General features: G+C 39.5%; 1 protein-coding gene across 12 annotated transcripts in view; it reads right to left on the reverse strand.

Annotated features, from left to right (window-relative positions):
- Nucleotides 1-22,867, reverse strand: part of LOC128703737 (mucin-2) — a 282,769-nt gene that overhangs the window by 164,242 nt on the left and 95,660 nt on the right. The window lies entirely within an intron of this gene.

Here is a 22,867-nt window from a genome sequence, read left to right on the forward strand (position 1 = left end):
TTTACTGCCAAAACTTCAACTACATCATTTGAGGCATTTAGTAGTTCCGAGCATACCAGTAATTCTGTGATGTACAGGCCACCCCCCTTCCCTTTTGCCTGTTCACTCTATCGCATCTGTATAGGTTATAATCCGGGATCCATATTTCATTGTCAAACTGATCCTTTATGTGGGTCTCTGTGAAAAATGCGAACATTGCTTTTGACTCTGTAAGCAGTCCACAGATGAAAGGTATTTTGTTGTTCGCTAGCTAAGATTCTACAAATTACATAATGGGTAGACACTTCTGAGAGATGAACGCTTTGATCTAGAATGGATGTGTGCAGGTTATAATACTGTAAACTGGACTATATCTGACTGCAACATTTTTTTTCTTAGAAGTATTTAAAAAAAAAACTAAGGTGGTGAGAAGATGCCTCACATCTTAACAATCATGACAATATATTATTTTACAATAAACCTCCCCTTTACCATTCCATGTGTTTACTGAATGTCACAAGTGTTAATGTTATTTTCATACAGTAAACCTTCTCATAAAGCATGTGATACATTCCTGAAATAGGAGCCACATAAAAACTAGCATTATGTGAAGTGAAGAACATTACGTATAGGAAATATATCGCTACATTCCAGATACCTGAGAATTTGCCAGTATCTTTTAATATTCATGTAGGTATCATTTACTACAGTTTATCTTATCTTACATACTGTTGTGAAAGCTCTCCTTCATTCTGTTTTATAATACAGGCAAGCCCCATTTTACAGTGTTTTGCTAATACATGTATATGTACAGCGGTTTTCAATTATATACCCATTTTTCATTTATTCTGACTTCCTACAATAAATACACTCACCACCCACTATAAGCTAAGGACAAAAAAATTTAAGGTAATTAATGTGTGTACTGTATATGTATTTTTAAGTCTAGCTGCATTGCTCATTTAATATATGATATAGTAAACATTTTATCAGGCGATTATATGCATACGAAAGTAAAAAAAAAAAAAAGCTATTATTCACTTTACTAAGGTAGCCCAGAACCTAACCTGCTGTATATGCAGGGCCTCTTGTACCAGGTAGGGTGGTATGGTTTGGTATGGTTAGGGTCCCTTGCCTTGTTTTTGCGTCAGTCCACAGTTTCAGTAATTTCTGTTTTATTTAGCTTTTGTTGACCTCCTTGACATAAGTCACAATCTGCACTATTTAATTCACAAGCTCAAATTTTCTTTATATTGTTCATGAGTGTAGAAATGGTGTATTCTCTCTGGCTAAATGTGTAAGCAACCTGTCACACCTGCACCACCTGGTAGTGCACTAACACCAATGTCCCAGCTAATGATTATCTAGATGGAAACTTCCCAACATCCCTCTATCTTACACCAACACAGCCCACTGTGGTTACCATGATTATTAACTCTCTAAAAAACAAATCAGGGAATGTAACCCAAGTATCACCCCTCCTGTATAAATGAGCAGCTCAAATCCTTTCACCCACAATTGCATTACTCTTCAACAAATCACTATAAACCAACAGTTTCCCAGCATCACTCCAGCTAGCAAGGATTACACCAATATACAAAGGTGGTGACCCAACAGATGTAAAAAATTATAGGCCAATATCAAACTTACTTCTACTTTCCAAAATCTTTGAGAAACTCATGCACAAAAGGTTATACTCCTTCATAACATCACAAAGCATCATTAATCACTACCAGTTTGGCTTCAGGAGAAATAATAGCACAAATAATGCAATAATAAAAATGCTAGACCTACTATACACAGCGCTGGGAAAAAAATGAATACTCGCTTGGACTCTTTATCGACTTTAATAAAGCTTTTAATACAGTAGATCACAGCATCCTACTCCTCAAGCTTGATCATTATGGTATAAGAAGCCATGCACTTGCATTTATCAAGTCCTACCTTACTAATAGAAAGCAATAAGTCTGTCAATGATAGCCTCCTTAACACAACCCCTGGACACTGGTGTACCACAGGGTAGCATTCTTCACCCTCTCCTTTTCCTTTTAGCAAATCAAAATTGCAATTACACATTGTAACCTTTACAAAGAAATAAACTTTATCTTATCTATCTTATCTTCCAAGCGTATCACAACAACTTACGCCTATTGTCTTTACTGACGACACGACTTTTGTCATCTCTCACCCAGCCTCACTATTGTTAACAAAGAACTCGCAAAAATAGCACCCTGGTTAACCGTCAATAAACTCACACTTAATATAGATAAAACCTTTTACATCATGTTTGTGAGTAGAGCAAGTGAGGACCAACTAAACATTATGTTTAACCACACCTTTATTGCTAAATGAGGGAAAATTCCTGGGTCTGCATCTTAATAACAACCTGAAATTAACCACCCATATCAAACACGTAACATAAAAAAGTTTCTAACAGTTGTCATCCTCTCCAAGATACGTTACTATGTACCACAAACAGCACTACTTACACTATACTATTCACTGATCTACCCCTACCTCACCTATGCTATTTGTGCCTGGGGTTCCACAATGAAAACTACCTAAAATCAATAATAACACAACAAAAACCCGCAGTGCGAACACAGCCCACTGCTATACAACACCCCTCCCTCCACACTCTTCAAAGACTTAAACCTACTCTCTATATAAAACATTCACTCGTACTACTGTACAACCTACATTTACAGAACAATCACTGTTCCTAGCTCCGACTAACCCAACAGAAGTCTCTCTTATTATCAACACACGAAAGAACAAGACAGGAGATTTAAATATCTTACCACCCTTTATATACAAAAAAGCTTCACAAGTACTGTCACCAATCATTGCAACACTCTTTAACAAATCCATCGAATCCTCTACCTTCCCTACAGTTCTCAAAAGAGCAAGGGTCACCCAGATCCATAAAGGAGGAGACCAAACAGACTTGAATAATTATAGACCAATAACTATAGACCAATTAATTCATAAGCAAATCTATTCCTACCTCATCTCCCACAACATACTCAACGCTTGTCAGTTTGGGTTCAGGCCTAATAAAAATATGAATACTGCTGTTATACACATGCTTACACAAATATACACTGCACTCAAGAAAAAAGAAGTCCCATTGAGGATCTTCATTGATTTACGTAAAGCCTTCGATACAGTTGACCATGATTTGCTCCACATAAAATTATTGCACTATGGTATAAGAGGGCACTCCCTCAACTACCTAAAGTCATACCATAGCAACAGAAGCCAATATGTGAACACAAATGGAGCAAACTCTTCCACACAGCCAATTACAGTTAGTGTCCCACAGGGAAGTGTCCTTGTCCCTCTTCCCTTTCTCATTTACATAAACGACCTACCAAATGCATCACAACTACTCAAACCCACACTATTTGCAGATGACACTACATACGTCTTCTCTCACCTAAGCCCAGTCATGCTAGCCAATACTGTAAATACCGAATTACAGAAAATATCTACCAGGATGATGACTAACAAACTTACTCTCAACACTGACAAAACCTACTTCATTCATTTTGGAAACAGAACTACAGATGTCCCTCTTAACATAATGATAAATGGATCACCTATCACAAAGCTCACAGAGGAAAAATTCTTAGGAATCCACCTTGATAATAGACTCAAATTTCAAACACATGTACTACAAATTTCCAAGAAAATTTCCAAGACCATAGGCATACTATCGAAGATACGGTACTATGATCCACAGTCAGCCCTCCTGGCCCTATATCACTCGCACATTTACCCCTATCTCACCTATGGAATTTGTGCATGGGGCTCAACAACAATAAACCACCTCAGACCATTAATTACCCAACAAAAGGCTGCAATCAGAATGATAACAAATTCCCACTACAGGCAGCATACTCCACCAATATTCGAAACTCTAAACCTACTCACCGTACAAAACATTCATACTTATTATTGTACCTACTACATACATAGAACACTTAATTCGGATATAAACCCTCCCCTCAAGCGTCTCCTTACCAACCTCAACAGAACACATGACCATAACACAAGGCACAGATCACTCTTTGATGTTCCTCGTGTCCATCTCACACTATGCAAAAACTCAATGCACATAAAAGGCCCAAAAATCTGGAATTCATTACCTGTGACCATAAAAGAAATACTGTCTGTTTATAAATTCAAGTCTCTTCTTAAAAACCACTTACTCACCAAAAACTAAATAAATACTGCATAACTGTTTCTCATAAATTATAGCCTGTGACCCTATCAAACTTTGTTTTTTTAATTACATTACCTAAAAGAATACCTAAAAGAATACTCAATTGTGCTTAATTGTTATTTGTTTACTGTCATTTTTACCAGTGAATATATCATTGCTTAGTAAACCATACCCCCGGCCGGGATTGAACCCGCGGTCATAGAGTCTCAAAACTCCAGCCCGTCGCGTTAGCCACTAGACCAGCTAGCCACAATAAGATTCATCCAACTAGGTATATTTCTACACCATAGGAAAGTTAGCACAGGCACCTCTGTGACCACAAATGCAAGTTTTTACAGACGAATCTCCAGCTAGTGTGGCCGGTGGCCGTGACGAACTCTAGCTCAAGTCCCTTCACTGCCGTCAACATGACTCAAGAAATCGTAATGACACGATTGCAAATAAACCATACCCCCGGCCGGGATTGAACCCGCGGTCATAGAGTCTCAAAACTCCAGCCCGTCGCGTTAGCCACTAGACCAGCTAGCCACAATAAGATTCATCCAACTAGGTATATTTCTACACCATAGGAAAGTTAGCACAGGCACCTCTGTGACCACAAATGCAAGTTTTTACAGACGAATCTCCAGCTAGCGTGGCCGTGACGAACTCTAGCTCAAGTCCCTTCACTGCCGTCAACATGACTCAAGAAATCCTATGGTGTAGAAATATACCTAGTTGGATGAATCTTATTGTGGCTAGCTGGTCTAGTGGCTAACGCGACGGGCTGGAGTTTTGAGACTCTATGACCGCGGGTTCAATCCCGGCCGGGGGTATGGTTTATTTGCAATCGTGTCATTACGATTTCTTGAGTCATGTTGACGGCAGTGAAGGGACTTGAGCTAGAGTTCGTCACGGCCACGCTAGCTGGAGATTCGTCTGTAAAAACTTGCATTTGTGGTCACAGAGGTGCCTGTGCTAACTTTCCTATGGTGTAGAAATATACCTAGTTGGATGAATCTTATTGTGGCTAGCTGGTCTAGTGGCTAACGCGACGGGCTGGAGTTTTGAGACTCTATGACTGCGGGTTCAATCCCGGCCGGGGGTATGGTTTATTTGCAATCGTGTCATTACGATTTCTTGAGTCATTGCTTAGTTAATCTTAAGTTAATTTTAAGCCTGCCCATAATGCTCATGCAAGGGGCTTTTGGCATGTACACTTAACCACTGTATTTCTTTGTACATCTATGTATCATGTCCAAATTAATAATAAATAAAATAAAGTAAAAATAAAAAATATAAATCCCGACCTGAAACACTTTCTTGACAGTTACAATAGGACTCAGACACAACACTAGGCACAGAAACCTCTATGACATTCCCCGTGTAAGGCTAAATCTTTTCAAAAATTCCTTATACATAAAAGGGCCCAAAATCTGGAACTCTCTGCCAGAAATCTCCAGAACCACTGACTCAGCTAGTATTTTTATAACTACAGTTAAAAACACCTTATCTCCTTATCCTATCCCAGCCCATCATAAATACATATGTAATAACTATACATGCATTTGCTCAGTATCAGTATCATAGCGACGCTTCAACAACAGCAAACATGGCCGACTCACCCACCAACCCAGGCGACTCCACAACAACACCAAATGTGACTGACTCCCTCTCTACCTCTACTGCCTTCATAGGATTTAACCCAGCTGATATGCTCCCAGGTATGATTAATGATCCTGACACTCTAAATCACTACATCACAACCCAAACGGCGGATAACTTGAATCTTCGTGCTGAAAATATCTCTCTCCGTGCAACAATAAGAAATCATGAATCTAAGTTACTTCACCTTGAGAACAAGATCAACAACCTTGAACAACAGCTAACATCAACTGGCATGACTGACTTTGGCAAAACCTTCCAATCAGTCATAGCCAGCCACACTGATCAAATAACTTCCCTAAACACGAAGATTGATAATGCCGTCTGGAAAACAAACATGGATACCCAATTGAACAATTATTTTGCTAACCAAGATGAAAAGGCAGAACAAGACAAGTTATCTGATGCAGTAGTAATTAACACTCCACTCTTTCCCAGTGATTTAAACCATTCAGACTGTAAAGATACAACTCTCCAGATCATACGTGACCACCTACAGGTTAACCCCTTGAATGTCGCAACCCCCAATCCTGAGGTGTCTCCTGGTGTCACAAAATTTAAAAAAAAAAAAAAAATTATTTTTTCTTATGAAATGATAGAGAATCTTTTCCCGATTGTAATGACACCAAAAAAACGAAATTTGATGGAAAACTGATGGAATTATGCTCTCGCGAAGTTAGCGACCTCGGCGATATTTACAAATCGGCGATTTCGCCCACTTTAAGCCCTATTTTCGGCTAATTCCGTTGTTCCAGTCGACCAAACTCATAGCTATTTCTTTAGAACTCCATTTTGTCTATCGATTGAGTGCAAGAAACTGCCTATTTACCGATTTCAACTACCCAATAATGTGGTCAGAAATTTGCAATTTGGCAAATTTCACAAAAATTAAAAAATATGACAATTTCAAAATAAGGTCCAGAAAAAACAATGCAGACATTCCTGGCTCTAAAATAACATTTTATTTGTTCATCAGTCATATCTTCAGGCCCCTCTGATATTACTCTTGCTTTCTATTTTGAATTTTTATTCAAACAAAAAATAGAAGACTTACTATTATACAGATTACTGCAATACTGTAATAATTGTATAAATAACATCAACCCATTCATGACTGCATATTAGAATGGCTAGTTGGACATTTATTGGACAATGACATCATTTGTTTACTTTCGAACATTGGCAAAAATCAAACATTTCCCCTACTTTGAGCTCCATTTCCAGGTTCTTTTTATAGTAAAATCAATCAAAATCACCACTACTTCTATAATATGTTTTCCATTCTATTAAATGACACCAAGAAAACGAGAATACAACCATAAATACTATACGAAATTGGACCACAAAGTCGACATTTTAATTAAAAAAAACGGTCAGTTTTTTTTTTTTTCATTATGCACTGCGTGCTCCAGGATTTTTTTTATATGGTGCACACTGACCACACAGACCCATTCTCTCACATGTGGACCTACCAGCTTTCTCCTGCTTGATTTGAAGCCGCTAGAATTTATGAGTATATATACGTCAAACACTGTGCCTCGTAAGACATATATACGGCCGCGACAGTCAAAGAGTTAATGTACCAGTGTCAGAAATAAAAGAATCGCGGTTACTAGGGAACCAAAGTAGAAAAAGTGTTATGCTCAGATTTCACACACAAGACAGGAAAAAAGATCTAATAATTTCATCTATCATAGCAAAAAAAGATATATACATAAATGAGTGTCTCCCCCAAAAATGACAGAACCTCCTGTACAGAGTGAGAAAGCTAAAACGAGAGAATAATGATAAAATTCACCAGTGCTTTGTACGTGATGGACAAATTCTAGTAAGAAAAACAAATGTAGGCCGAGTGTACTGCATTACAAATGAAAATGAACTAGCAAACTTCCTTCATGATGCAAACATTACAGAGTCTGACTGATATCAGTGACCTAATCCTTACTACGTTAGTGTATGTTATTATGACATTATTGAACTAATCCCTGTACTATCACCTCCTAGATAGTATTTACTACCTCATTATCCCAGGTGTCTCACACAGTTCTTTGTGTGACCCAATTTGTGTTATCTTCCCAGATTCTCAATTCACAATTTATTTTTTTGTTAATAGGATACTTACTCTTTAAAAAATATCTGTAGTACCTTTTTCTTTCCCACTTAAACACTGTTTAAATTCTCTTATAATCATACCTAATTTTCCCTTTTCTCCCAAACTACATATAACAAACTAGTGTATGTTCCTACTACACTACTGTGCAATTGTTCCTACTACACTACTGTGCAATACCTTGAACCATCCCTCGCTAGCTAGTTTCAACTACCTCAAATAATATTCCTATAGTTGATATTAATTGCTCAAACTTTATGTTATTAGGCAATTCCTACTCTCAGATTATTTTCATATCTTAGTGACTATATTGTGTGTGCAATTAGTGTATATTTCAATTACATTATTGTTCAAGGCCAAAAACTATCTTTTGCTAGCTTCTACAAACTACCTCATATTATTTTTTACTTTTTATAATACAATAAATTGCTCAACTTATTATATATAACAAATCAGATCTTACTCCCAAATCAATATCATATCTTAATTACTATCTGCCAATTTAACTTCCACTATTTAATTTAGTCCCTATATATTTTCTCCTTTATTTTAGCTTTATTATAGCTTTACACAACAACTTAAGCTCATATATTCACAATTGTTAAAATAATCAAGGTGCTATTCTTAGGTGCTAAGTGTAATAAGTTCACTGTTTTGCCATAATATTTCCTAGCTCATTTATTTGATTACCACTTTATTTGTTCATCACAATTTTTTTTAATTAAGGTGCTATTAGATACTTAAGTGTATAACTGAATTATCAGTTCTATAATAATCCCTTTTTCTTTCAAATTTTTTACAAATTTGAATTTTGAATTTTAGATTCAATATAAATCTTACATCATTTTACTCAGAAAATCTAATTTGTAAAGTTACTCTCATCCTATGATTACAGGCATAGATCCTGATGTAAACTTTTTACAAAATGAATTACACGAATCAACCAGTAACTGTAATTACTACACAGCAGACCAAACAAAGACATTACTCAGTGCAAACAATAACATAACCATCTTTAACTACAATGTCAGATCCTTGAGCAAACATTATGATGACCTCACAGCATTACTCAGTTCCCTTCATTCCAATATATCAGTCATCACACTCACAGAAACCTGGCTTAAGCCTGATATTACAGATTTCTATACCATTCCTGGCTACATGGCCATACACAACTGTAGAACAGACCAGCAAGGGGGAGGAACAGCTATATACTATTCAAATCAACTCAAATGCATCAATAAATCTTGCACAAGGGATGAACATGGAGAATATATCATAGCCAAATTTAAATCAAAAGACCTGCAAAAACCCCTCACAGTTACAAACATCTACAGAGTACCATAGTCAAACATTTACCACTTTAGTGAAAAACTAGGAAACATAGATTACTGATGCACACATGAATAAAGACCACCTACTACTAACAGGTGATTTCAACACAAACATACTACACAACAAGGATCCACAAGTAACCGAATTCACAAACACAATGAGTAACTGCCTGTTGCTACCAGCAATATCTAAACCTACAAGAATCTCCAAAACATGCATCTCCTTAATAGACCACATCTGGACAAACACCATATCCCCTTTAAAATCAGGCATATTCACAGACAACACTACAGACCACTACCCAACCTTTCTCATAACTAATCTGGGCAAACTACCACAAGACATTACTAAAGTAACCTTCAGACTACATAACGAGACAGCAGTTAACAACTTTATAGCAGCTATGAATAACATCGATTGGCAAAATGAGCTTGAAACATATACAGATATGAATGAATGTACAAATAATTTTCTAAAAAAAAGCCCAATGCCTCTATAACAGACATTGCCCCAGAAAAACTAAACAGATCACAACAAAGAGACTGAATAATCCCTGGCTAACACCAAGCGTCCTCAAATCCATTAACACAAAGCACAAATATGAAAAACAGTATAGAATGGATCAAATAACTAGAGAAAAGTCGAAAAATTACTCGTCAGCACTTACCAGCCTGATAAGAAGGTCAAAAAAATTGTGTTATGAAAACAGATTACATAACATCAAAGGTGACATGAAAAAAACCTGGAAAACTCTATCTGAAATTCTTGGAACTTAAAAGTTATCCAAAAACAAAGCAATCAAACTAACAAAATCAGATGAACCCCTACTCACTCCAACCGAAACAGCAAACAGACTTAATGTTTTCTTCTCAACCATAGGAAAAAATCTAGCAAACAAAATACCAAGCACAAACACCCATCCATCATTGTGAATACATGAACTTAAGTTGTTGTGTAAAGCTATAATAAAGCTAAAATAAAGGAGAAAATATACAGTGGACCCCCGGTTAACGATAATTTTTCACTCCATAAGTATGTTCAGGTGCCAGTACTGACCGAATTTATTCCCATAAGGAATATTGTGAAGTAGATTATTCCTTTCAGACCCCCAAACATACACGTACAAACGCACTTACATAAATACACTTACATAATTGGTCGCATTTGGAGGTAATCGTTATGCGGGGGTCCACTGTATAGGGAATAAATTAAATAGTGGAAGTTAAATTGGCAGATAGTAATTAAGACATGATATTGATTTGGGAGTAAGATCTGATTTGTTATATATAATAAGTTGAGCAATTTATTGTATTATAAAAAGCAAAAAATAATATGAGGTAGTTTGTAGAAGCTAGCAAAAGATAGTTTTTGGCCGTGAACAATAATGTAATTGAAATATACACTAATTGCACACACAATATAGTCACTAAGATATGAAAATAATCTGAGAGTAGGAATTGCCTAATAACATAAAGTTTGAGCAATTAATATCAACTATAGGAATATTATTTGAGGTAGTTGAAACTAGCTAGCGAGGGATGGTTCAAGGTATTGCACAGTAGTGTAGCAGGAACAATTGCACAGTAGTGTAGTAGGAACATACACTAGTTTGTTATATGTAGTTTGGGAGAAAAGGGAAAATTAGGTATGATTATAAGAGAATTTAAACAGTGTTTAAGTAGGAAAGAAAAAGGTAATACAGATATTTTTTAAAGAGTAAGTATCCTATTAACAAAAAAATAAACTGTGAATTGGGAATCTGGGAAGACAACACAAATTGGGTCACACAAAGAACTGTGTGAGACACCTGGGATAATGAGGTAGTAAATACTATCTAGGAGGTGATAGTACAGGGATTAGTTCAATAATGTCATAATAACATACACTAACGTAGTAAGGATTAGGTCACTGATATCAGTCAGACTCTGCAATGTTTGCATCATGAAGGAAGTTTGCTAGTTCATTTTCATTTGTAATGTAGTACACTCGGCCTACATTTATTTTTCTTACTAGAATTTGTCCATCACGTACAAAGCACTGGTGAATTTTATCATTATTCTCTCGTTTTAGTTTTCTCATTCTGTACAGGAGGTTCTGTATTCACCTTTAATTTTCTTCTTTTGTTGCAACTTCTCTTCAGAATTTTTTGTGAGACTCATTTATGTATATATCTTTTTTTGCTTTGATAGATGAAATTATTAGATCTTTTTTCCTGTCTTGTGTGTGAAATCTGAGCATAACACTTTTTCTACTATGGTTCCCTAGTAACCGCGATTCTTTTATTTCCGACACTGGTACATTAACCTGTAGGTGGTCACATATGATCTGGAGAGTTGTATCTTTGCAGTCTGAATGGTTTAAATCGCTGGGAAAGGGTTGAAGGTTAATTACTACTGCATTAGATAACTTGTCTTGTTCTGCCTTGTCATCTTGGTTAGCAAAATAATTGTTCAATTGGGTATCCACATTTGTTTACCAGTCCTTGATGGCATTATCAATCTTTTTGTTTAGGGAAGTTATTTGATCAAGAGACAGGCAGGAGACATAAACAACTTGCCTGCTTTTATGTACAAAAAAGCTTCTCAAGTATTGTCACCAATCATTGCAATGCTCTTTAACAAATCCATTGAATCATCTACCTTCCCAACAATCCTCAAAATAGTGAGGGTCACTCCAATCCATAAAGGAGGTGACCAAGCTGACTTGAATAACTATAGACCAATATCTAACTTACCACTGCTCTCTAAAATCTTTGAAAAATTAATTCATAGATGGATCTATTCCTACCTCATTTCACACAACATATTAAACCCTTGTCATTTTGGATTCAGGAATAATAAAAGCACAAATGACGCTATCATACACATGCTAGAACTAATATATACCGCACTTGATAAGAAAGAAGACCCGCTGGGCATTTTCATTGATTTACGTAAAGCTTTTGATACAGTCGACCATGAACTACTGTACTCCAAATTAATGCACTATGGTATCAGAGGTCACTCCCTCAACTACCTAAAGTCATACCTTAGTAACAGAACTCAATATGTGTATCCTCCACCCAACCAATCACAGTAGGAGTCCCACAAGGAAGCGTCTTTGGACCACTCCTCTTTCTCATCTACATCAGTGATCTACCAAATGCATCACAGCTACTCAAACCCATATTATTTGCAGATGACACTACATATGTATTTTCCCACCCAAACGCAGTCGTACTAGCAAACACAGTCAATGCTGAATTACAGAAAATATCTGCCTGGATGATGACTAACAAACTTACCCTGGACACTGATAAAACCTATTTCATTCAGTTTGGAAACAAAGCTGCAAATGATCCAATTAACATTACGCTAAATGGATCATCAGTCACAAGACTCACAGAGGAAAAATTCCTAGGTATCCACCTTGACAGTAGCCTTAAGTTCCAGACACACATACAACAAATCACCAAGAAAATCTCCAAGACTGTAGGCATACTATCAAAGATAAGGTACTACATTCCACAATCAGCTCTCCTGGCACTGTACCATTCACTCATATACCCTTATTTTACATATGGAATTTGTGCATGGGGATCAACAACATCCAATCACCTAAAACCCCTAATAACCCAACAAAAGGCAGCAGTAAGAATGACAACAAATTCCCACTCCCGCCAACATACTCCACCAATTTTCAAAAGTCTGAATCTGCTTACCATTAAGAACATCCATACTTATTCATGTGCCTACTACATACACAGAACAATACACGCAAATATAAACCCCCCACTCAAACTTTTCCTCACCAACCTAAACAGGACACATGACCACAGCACAAGACACAGATCTCTTTTCGTTATACCTCGTGTCCATATCACACTGTGTAAAAACTCTATGCACATAAAGGGCCCCAAAATATGGAATTCATTACCAGAAGATATTAAAGTAACCCAGTCTGAAAATCAATTTAAGACTCTTCTCAAAAGCCACTTAATCACCCTAGACTAAATGCTAATACTCAGTACACATTTACTCACCTATGTACTCCCACATCATAACTGAAACAATCACATTGAACCTTTTATCCATTGTTGACAGGAATATAATTGAATCATTGTTTTTCACGAAAGCACATTAGAATATAAATATATCTTTGTATTATACAAATTTTGATTCATTTACAATTTATATTCTATTGTACAACTTTGAAATAATTGCTTTCCTACTGTACAACTATGATATACTACAACTTAGTATTAAGTAGAATGTAAGCCAATAATGTTAAGTTGGCCCATAATGCCTAGGCATAATAGAGGCTCTCTTTGCATTGCAACCCACTATTGTATATACACAATCTCAATGTACTGTGCAAAGACATTAAATAAATAAAATAAATAAATAAATAAATAAATAGGTAAAACTTTCTCATCAATACAGTGGACCCCCGGTTCACGATGCTATCGGTATCTGATAAATCCAGTAGCCGATGCAGTATATCGCCAAAAATTTGCCTCGGTTCCCATTACAAAACCCGGTATGCGATGCGATTCGTACGAGACGTGTCCAAGTGTTGCCTGAACTGCCCCGTGTGTACCAGTGTTTACAAGCCAGCCAGTGTGCGCGCATCTAAGGATACATTCGGTACATTCCATATTATCCATACTATCACTGTTTTTGGTGCTTGTTTCTGCAAAATAAGTCACCATGGGCCCCAAGAAAGCTTCTAGTGCCAACCCTGTGGTAAAAAGGGTGAGAATTAGTATGGAAATTAAGAAAGATTTTGAAGGGTTTGGGGCTAACCCTGAGAAGCTTATGCCAGTTGTGGAATCCATTGTGCCTACTTCAAAGATTAAGGAAATGTGTGCAAAGTGGGTTGAACTGCAAACCTTTATGGATGAAAATCACCCTAACACAGCTATTGCAAGCCATGCTGGTGACTATTACAATGACAATGTTGTGGCCCATTTTAGACAAATCTTATAGGAACGGGAGGTACAGAGCTCTATGGACAGATATGTTGTGCGACAGAAGTCCAGTGACTCTCAAGCTGGTCCTAGTGGCATTAAAAGAAGAAGGGAAGTAACCCCGGAAAAGGACTTGCTACCTCAAGTCCTAATGGAAGGGGATTCCCCTTCTAAACACTAACACCATCCACACTCTCCCCTCCTCCCATCCCATCAATCATCACCAGATCTTCATTAAAGGTAAGTGTCAATTATTCTATTGCTATTATTCTATTGTTAATGTTGTTATTGTAATTATTCTATTGCATTAAACTTAATATTTCATGTGGTAAATGTTTTTTTTTCATACTTTTGGGTGTCTTGCACGGATTAATTTGATTTCCATTATTTCTTATGGGGAAAATTGATTCGCTTTCCGATAATTTTAGTTTACGATGAGCTCTCAGGAACGGATTAATATCGCGAACCGGGGGTCCACTGTATAATCAATATATAATTACTCTCAATATCTGTATTCATCTCAGATGTTAATCACTCCACTGTATCCGCCTAAGATTAATAATCAAAATTATATGTCTTCTCTACAAGACTTATTAAAGCATGACCTAAAAATACTCTGTCTCTTGTATTCATTGTAACTCATCTAATGACTATATGTACTGCTATTGCCTTATTAATCTTAAGTTAATTTTAATTTTGCCCGAAATCCTCTGCATATAAAGGGGTTTTTGGCATGTACGTCCAACTATTATACCACTTTGTACATGTATTATGTCAAAATAAAATTTTATTATTATTATTATTATTATTATTATAAAACGTGCATCACCTCATAGTGCACTAACACGTGAACCACCTCGTAGAGTGCACTAACACCTGCAACATCTCGTGGTGTGCACTGACACATGCACCACCTCGTAGAGTGCACTAACACCTGCACCACCTCGTAGTGCACTAACACCTGCACCACCTCATAGTGCATTAATACGTGCACCACCTTGTAGAGTGCACTAACACCTGCACCACCTCATAGAGTGCACTAACACATGCACCACCTCGTAGAGTGCACTAACACATGCACCACTTCGTAAAGTACACTAACACACGCGCCACCTCGTAGAGTGCACTAACACATGCAACACCTTGTAGAGTGCACTAACACATGCACCACCTCGTTGAGTGCATTAACACGTGCAACACGTCGTAGAGTGCACTAACACGTGCAACACCTCGTAGAATGCACTAACACGTGCACCACCTTGTAGAGTGCACTAACATGTGTACCACCTCGTAGAGTGCACTAACACATGCACCACCTCGTAGAGTGCATTAACATATACACCGCCTAGCAGAGTGCACTAACACGCACACCACCTCGTAGAGTGCACTAACACTTGACATTGGCTTCAGCAAGAGAGGAAGGTGTGTGTGCATGTGTGTGTCAGCTAGGGTGGAATGTGTGTGTGTCAGCTAGGGTGGAATGTGTGTGTATGTCAACTAGGGTGGAAAGTGTGTGTGTGTCAGCAAGAGTGGAAGGTCTGTGTCTGTCATCAAGGGTGGAAGGTGTGTCAGCAAGGGTGGAAAGTGTGTGTGTGTCAGGAACGGTACAAGGTGGGTATGTCAGATAGGGTGAGACAGGTGTGTCAGCAAAGGCAAAAGACAAGTTTGTCAGCAAAGGTGAAAGAAAGGTATAAGCAATGATGAAAGACAGGTGTCAGCAATGATGAAAGACAAGTGTTTCAACAACGGTGAAAGACAGGTGTGTCAGCAATGGTGAAAAACAGGTGTCAGTTAGTTTAATATGTTTATTATGCACCCCATACCCATCCTGTGGGCGGTAGTCAAAAGATTACAGAGGTACATAATTGGTCCAGGGACTGGACTCCAAAGTTTTGATAGCTGAGCAAGTTACAGAGGTAATGAACTCACAATTTACAAAGGTAACGAACTCACAATTTACAAAGGTAATGAACTCACAATTTACAAAGGTAATGAACTCCAGGTAGGTCTGGTCACAATCGTGTCAAGTTACAAAGGCATTTACAGATTACAGAGGTACGTAATGGGTCCAGGGACTGGGCCCCCAAAGTTTTGATAGCTGAACTAGGTACAAATGACGAAAGACAGATGTGTCAGCAAGGGTGAAAGGTGGATGTGCCAGCAAAGGCAGAATGCAGGAATGTCAGCAAACCATAACATGTCAGCAACCATAATAGACCACATATGGACCAATATACTAGCCCCCCTTAAATCAGGGATAATCACAGATAGCACTACAGACCACTACCCTACCTTCCTCCTGACAAACATTAGTAAACCACCACTTGAATACAACAAAGTCTCATTTAGACTCCATGACAAGGCCTCAGTAAGGAAGTTCACAGCTGACCTAGAGACTGTTGATTGGCCTACAGAATTCTCCAAGGCCAATGGTATTGATGACTGGACAGACATCTTTCTTAACAAATTACTTAGACTATACAACAAACATTGTCCTATAAAAACAAAACAGATCACAAACAAATGGCTTGGTTGCCCATGGCTAACCAGCACCATTCTGAAATCCATTGACAAGAAACACCAATATGAAAAGCAATATAGACAGGGCTTAATACACAAAGATACTCTTAAACACTATTCATCAGCTCTCACCAAAGTAATAAAAAAAGCCAAACAACTATACTACTCCAGTAGATTCACAGACACTAGAGGAGATATAAAAAAGACCTGGAAAACACTCTCTCAGATTCTAGGGACCCACAAACTGAGAAAAACCAAGAATATTGTCCTAACTAAACCTAATGAAACACCACTACATCCCACTGACACAGCTAACAAGATAAACGACTTCTTCTCAAACATAGGATCTAATCTCGCCAGTAAAATCCCACATACCAATGCCCATGCCGGGGACTACCTAGATGGAAATTTCCCTAATTCCTTCTATCTTGCACCAACTGAGCCCACGGAAGTCATTGAGATCATAAAGTCACTTAAAAATAACTCGGGGAATCTTTCTCATGTCCCACCATTACTGTACAAGCGAGCGGCCCATGTCCTTTCGCATGCTATTTCATTACTTTTTAACAAGTCAATAGAGACTAGCACCTTCCCGAAACTACTCAAGATGGCAAGGGTTACACCAATACATAAAGGTGGTGACCCTACAGACTTAAACAACTATAGGCCAATATCTAGCTTACCATTGCTATCCAAAATCTTTGAGAAACTCGTGCACAGGAGACTGTATTCATTTATAACGGCTCAAAACATACTCAACCCCTGCCAGTTTGGATTCAGGAAAAATAAAAGCACTAATGATGCAATCATAAAAATGCTAGATCTGCTTTACACAGCATTGGAAAATAAGGAATATCCACTAGGAATTTTTATTGACCTAAGAAAAGCTTATGACACAGTAAACCACCAAATCCTACTCCACAAACTTGACCACTATGGTATAAGAGGCCATGCGCTTGCTTATTTCAAATCTTACATTACTAATAGGTATCAGTACGTCACCATTAAAGACACAGCATCAGCAACACGGCCACTTGATACTGGAGTTCCGCAGGGAAGTGTCCTTGGTCCCCTGCTCTTCCTCATATACATCAATGACCTTCCAAACGTATCCCAACACCTGAAACCCATTCTCTTTGCTGATGACACGACTTATGTCATCTCTCACCCTAATCTTGCCACCCTCAACACCATTGTGAATGAGGAGCTGATTAAAATATCGACTTGGATGACAGCCAATAAACTTAAGCTTAACACTGACAAAACTTACTATATTATGTTTGGTAGCAGAGCAGGAGATGCACAAATTAACATTAGGATTGACAACACTCTAATTACCAGAAATAATGGGGGAAAATTCCTAGGCTTATACCTTGACAACAACCTGAATTTCAGCACCCATATCCAGCATATAGCCAAAAAAGTATCCAAAACGGTTGGGATCCTCTCCAAGATACGATACTACGTGCCGCAAAATGCCCTTCTCACACTATACCACTCACTTATTTATCCATACCTCACCTATGCTATTTGTGCTTGGGGATCAACTGCAGCAACACACCTAAAGCCAATAATAACCCAACAAAAAGCTGCAGTAAGAATAATCACTAAATCCCATCCCTGGCAGCACACCCCCCCACTCTTCAAAGATCTAAACTTACTCCCAGTTCAGTACATCCACACTTACTACTGTGCTATCTATATCTACAGGGCCTTAAACTCTAATATCAACCTTGACCTAAAACGCTTTCTTGATAGTTGTGACAGAACCCACAGGCATAACACCAGACACAAACATCTCTACGACATTCCCCGTGTCCGACTAAACCTTTACAAAAATTCAATGTATGTCAAAGGCCCTAAAATCTGGAATACCCTACCTGAGAACTCTAGAACTGCAGACACATTCATCACCTTCAAAACTACCATTAGAAAACATCTTATCTCCCTGATACACCCCGTCAACTAACTACACGAATACCACCTGGTGGTTCACACTTACACTCGCTCACTCATTTGACCATAAACAGAAATATTAATCTCAGTCTTAAAATAATGAATCCTGTGATACTCCAATACTGAAACTATATACTGTGCCAAAACAAAAGCATTCACATTGCTAAACTCACAAACTAGTATTTAGTCACTTAGCCATAATACCAACTTACCTCACAATTTGTAATATTTTACAATTAAGAATAAAACTAAGTATGCCCGAAATGCCTAGCCATGCTAAGCGTTCTAGTGGTACACTCTGTAATCACAATTTTACTACATGTAAACCAAACAATAACCAAATTTCTGTAAACTCAGCATTGTAATCCTTATAGAGAATAAACTTTGAATTTGAATTTGAATTTGAATTTGAATTTGAAGGTAGAAGTTGGGTGCGTCAGCTAAGGTAGAAGGCAGGAGTTTGCAGAGGTGGAAGGCAGGTGTGTAAGCAAAAGTGGAAGGTGGGTGACAGCAAAGGTGGAAAGTGGGTGACATCAAAGGTGGAAGGTGGGTGACAGCAAAAGTGGAAGGTGGGTGACAGCAAAAGTGGAAGGTGGGTGACAGCAAAGGTGGAAGGTGGGTGACAGCAAAAGTGGAAGGTGGGTGACAGTAAAGGTGGAAGGTGGGTGACAGCAAAAGTGGAAGGTGGGTGACAGCAAAAGTGGAAGGTGGGTGACAGCAAAGGTGGAAGGTGGGTGACAGCAAAAGTGGAAGATGGGTGACAGCAAAGGTGGAAGGTAGGTGACAGCAAAGGTGTAAGGTGGGTGACAGCAAAAGTGGAAGGTGGGTGACACCAAAGGTGGAAGGTGGGTGACAGCAAAAGTGGAAGGTGGGTGACAGCAAAAGTGGAAGGTGAGTGACAGCAAAGGTGGAAGGTGGGTGACAGCAAAAGTGGAAGGTGGGTGACAGCAAAAGTGGAAGGTGGGTGACAGCAAAAGTGGAAGGAAGGAATGTCATCAAAGGTGGAAGGCACGTGTATCACCAAGAGAGAAAAACAGGAGCGTCAGCAAGGGTGGAAGGCAGATGTGTCAGCAAGGATAAAAGGCAAGTGTGTCAGCAAGGATGGTAAGAGAGGTGTGTCAGAAAGGGTGGAAGGCAGGTGTGTCAGGAAGGGTTGAAGGTAAGTGTGTCAGGAAAGGTTGAAAGCAGGTGTGTCAGGAAGGGTTGAAGGCAGGTGTGTCAGAAAGGATGGAAGGCACGTGTGTCAGAAAGGGTGGAAGGCAGGTGTGTCAGCAAGGGTGGAAGGCAGGTGTGTCAGCAAGGGAGGAAGGCAGGTGAGTCAGCAAGGATGAAATGCAGGAGGGTTAGCAAGGCAGACACACTCGTACACATCCCAAAACACCATCACTGTTGCACACTACACACCATCACTGGTGCACACAACACACCATCACTGGTGCACACTACACACCATCATTGGTGTACACTACACACCATCACTGGTGCACACTACACACCATCACTGGTGCACACTACACACCATCACTGGTGCACACTACACACCATCACTGGTACACACTACACACCATCACTGGTACACACTACACACCATCACTGGTGCACACTACACACATCACTGGCGCACACTACACATATCACTGGTGCACACTACACACCACTGGTGCACACTACACACCATCACTGGTGCACACTACACACCATCACTGGTGCACACTACACACCATCACTGGTGCACACTACACACCATCACTGGTACACACTACACACCATCACTGATGCACACTACACACCATCACTGGTGCACACTACACATCACTGGCGCACACTACACACATCACTGGTGCACACTACACACCATCACTGGTGCACAATACACACCATCATTCGTGCACACTACACACATCACTGGTGCACAGTACACATCACTGGTGCATATTACACACCATCAGTGGTACACACTACACACCATCACTGGTGCACACTACACACCATCACTGGTGCACACTACACACCATCACTGGTGCACAATACACACCATCACTGGTGCACACTACACACTATCACTGGTGCATAATACACACCATCACTGGTGCACACTACACACCATCACTGGTACACACTACACGCCATCACTGGTGCACACTACACACCATCACTGGTGCACACTACACACATCGCTGGTGCACACTACACACATCACTGGTGTACACTACACACCATCACTGGTGCACAATACACACCATCACTGGTGCACACTACACACTATCGCTGGTGCATAATACACACCACCACTGGTGCACACTACACACTTCACTGGCGCACACTACACACATCACTGGTGCACACTACATACCATCACTGGTGCACAATACACACCATCACTGGTGCACACTACACACATCACTGGTGCACAATACACATCACTGAAGGAAGGAACACTCCACGGGAAGGAACTAAAACACATCAGAGGATGCAATGGGAGTCACAGTGGGAGGTGAAAAGGGAGAGATCCGTGTTTGTCTATGGGCTAGACGAAGCTAAAGGGGAAACTTATGATGAAAGAAAGCAGGAGAAAAAAGCGATTGAAGATATCATGAAGGTGATAGGCGAGGGGGACATGACCCAGGTGGCAAATTTTCGGAGAATTGGGTGGTTCACAAAGAAAAGGAATCGGCCTCTCAAAGTAATTTTCAAGGCAGAATCAACCCGAACCATGATCCTGCAGGAGAAAGCATGGCTGAGAGGCAAGCAGGAGTTCCGGAGTGTGTACCTCGATCGAGACAGAACACAGGACGAAAGGAAGACAATGAAAGAGAGAGTTCAAAAACGAAAAGAGAAATGGGAGGAAATGAAAAAGGAGAGCAGAATAACCCAGGATCAAATGGAAGGACAAGCACACCCCCCAGAAACACCTGCAGAATGACTCCAGCCACGACACCCCCAAGGCAACTAAACAATCCAAACCAACCATCACACATCGATCCCTCTGTTCCCTTCCCCCGCACCACAGTTACAGTATTAGAACAGAAGTTGAAGGTTTGGTACACAAATGCAGATGGATTAACGAATAAACATGAGGATTGGCAAGAAAGAATCAATGAGAAGTCCCCAGACATCATAGCAGTTACAGAAACAAAACTCATGGAGACAATAACAGATGCAATCTTCCCACCCGGATACCAGATCATGATGAAAGATAGAAGGGGCAGGGGGGGAGGTGGGGTTGCTCTGCTCGTAAAGAACAGATGGAAATTCGAGAAAATGGAAGGCATAGATGAGACAGGAGAAAAAGACTACATAGTAGGTACACTTTAGTCTGGGGAACACAAAGTGGTCATTGCAGTGATGTATAATCCACCACAGAACTGCAGGAGGCCAAGAGAGGAATATGAAGAAAGCAACAGAGCAATGGACACACTTGCTGAGGTGGCAAGAAGAGCTCACTCCAGCAGAACAAAGTTGCTGGTTATGGGGGATTTCAACCACAGGGAGATTGACTGGGAAAACCTGGAGCCACATAAGGGTCCCGAAACATGGAGAGAAAGGATTTTGGACGTGGTGCTGGAAAACCTCATGCACCAACATGTTAAGGACACTACCAGAGTGAGAGGGGAGGATGAACCAGGAAGATTGGACCTTGTGTTCACCCTGGGCAGCTCAGACATTGAGGACATCAAGTATGAGAGTCCCCTAGAGCTCCCACGTGGTTCTGTGCTTTGAATACATAGTAGAGCTGCAAGTGGAGAGAATAACAGGAGTTGAATGGGAAAAGCCTGACTATAAAAGAGGGGACTACATAGGGTTGAAGAACTTCCTGCGGGAGGTCCAGTGGGACAGAGAACTGGCAGGAAAGCAAGTACATGAAATGATGGAATATGTAACAACAAAATGCAAGGAGGCAGTGGAAAGGTTTATTCCCAAGGGCAACAGTAACAACGGGAAGACCAGAACGAGCCCCTGGTTTACACGACAGTGTAAGGAGGCAAAAACAAAGTGCAATAGAGAATGGAAAAAGTACAGAAGGCAGAGAACACACGAAAATAGGGAGATCAGTCGCAGAGCCAGGAATGAGTATGCACAAGTAAGGAGGGAGGCCCAGCGACAGTATGAAAATGACATAGCATCGAGAATCAAGACTGACCCGAAA

The sequence above is a fragment of the Cherax quadricarinatus genome, chromosome 20 (genome assembly GCF_038502225.1).
Source record: "Cherax quadricarinatus isolate ZL_2023a chromosome 20, ASM3850222v1, whole genome shotgun sequence".
NCBI classification, from domain to species: domain Eukaryota; kingdom Metazoa; phylum Arthropoda; class Malacostraca; order Decapoda; family Parastacidae; genus Cherax; species Cherax quadricarinatus.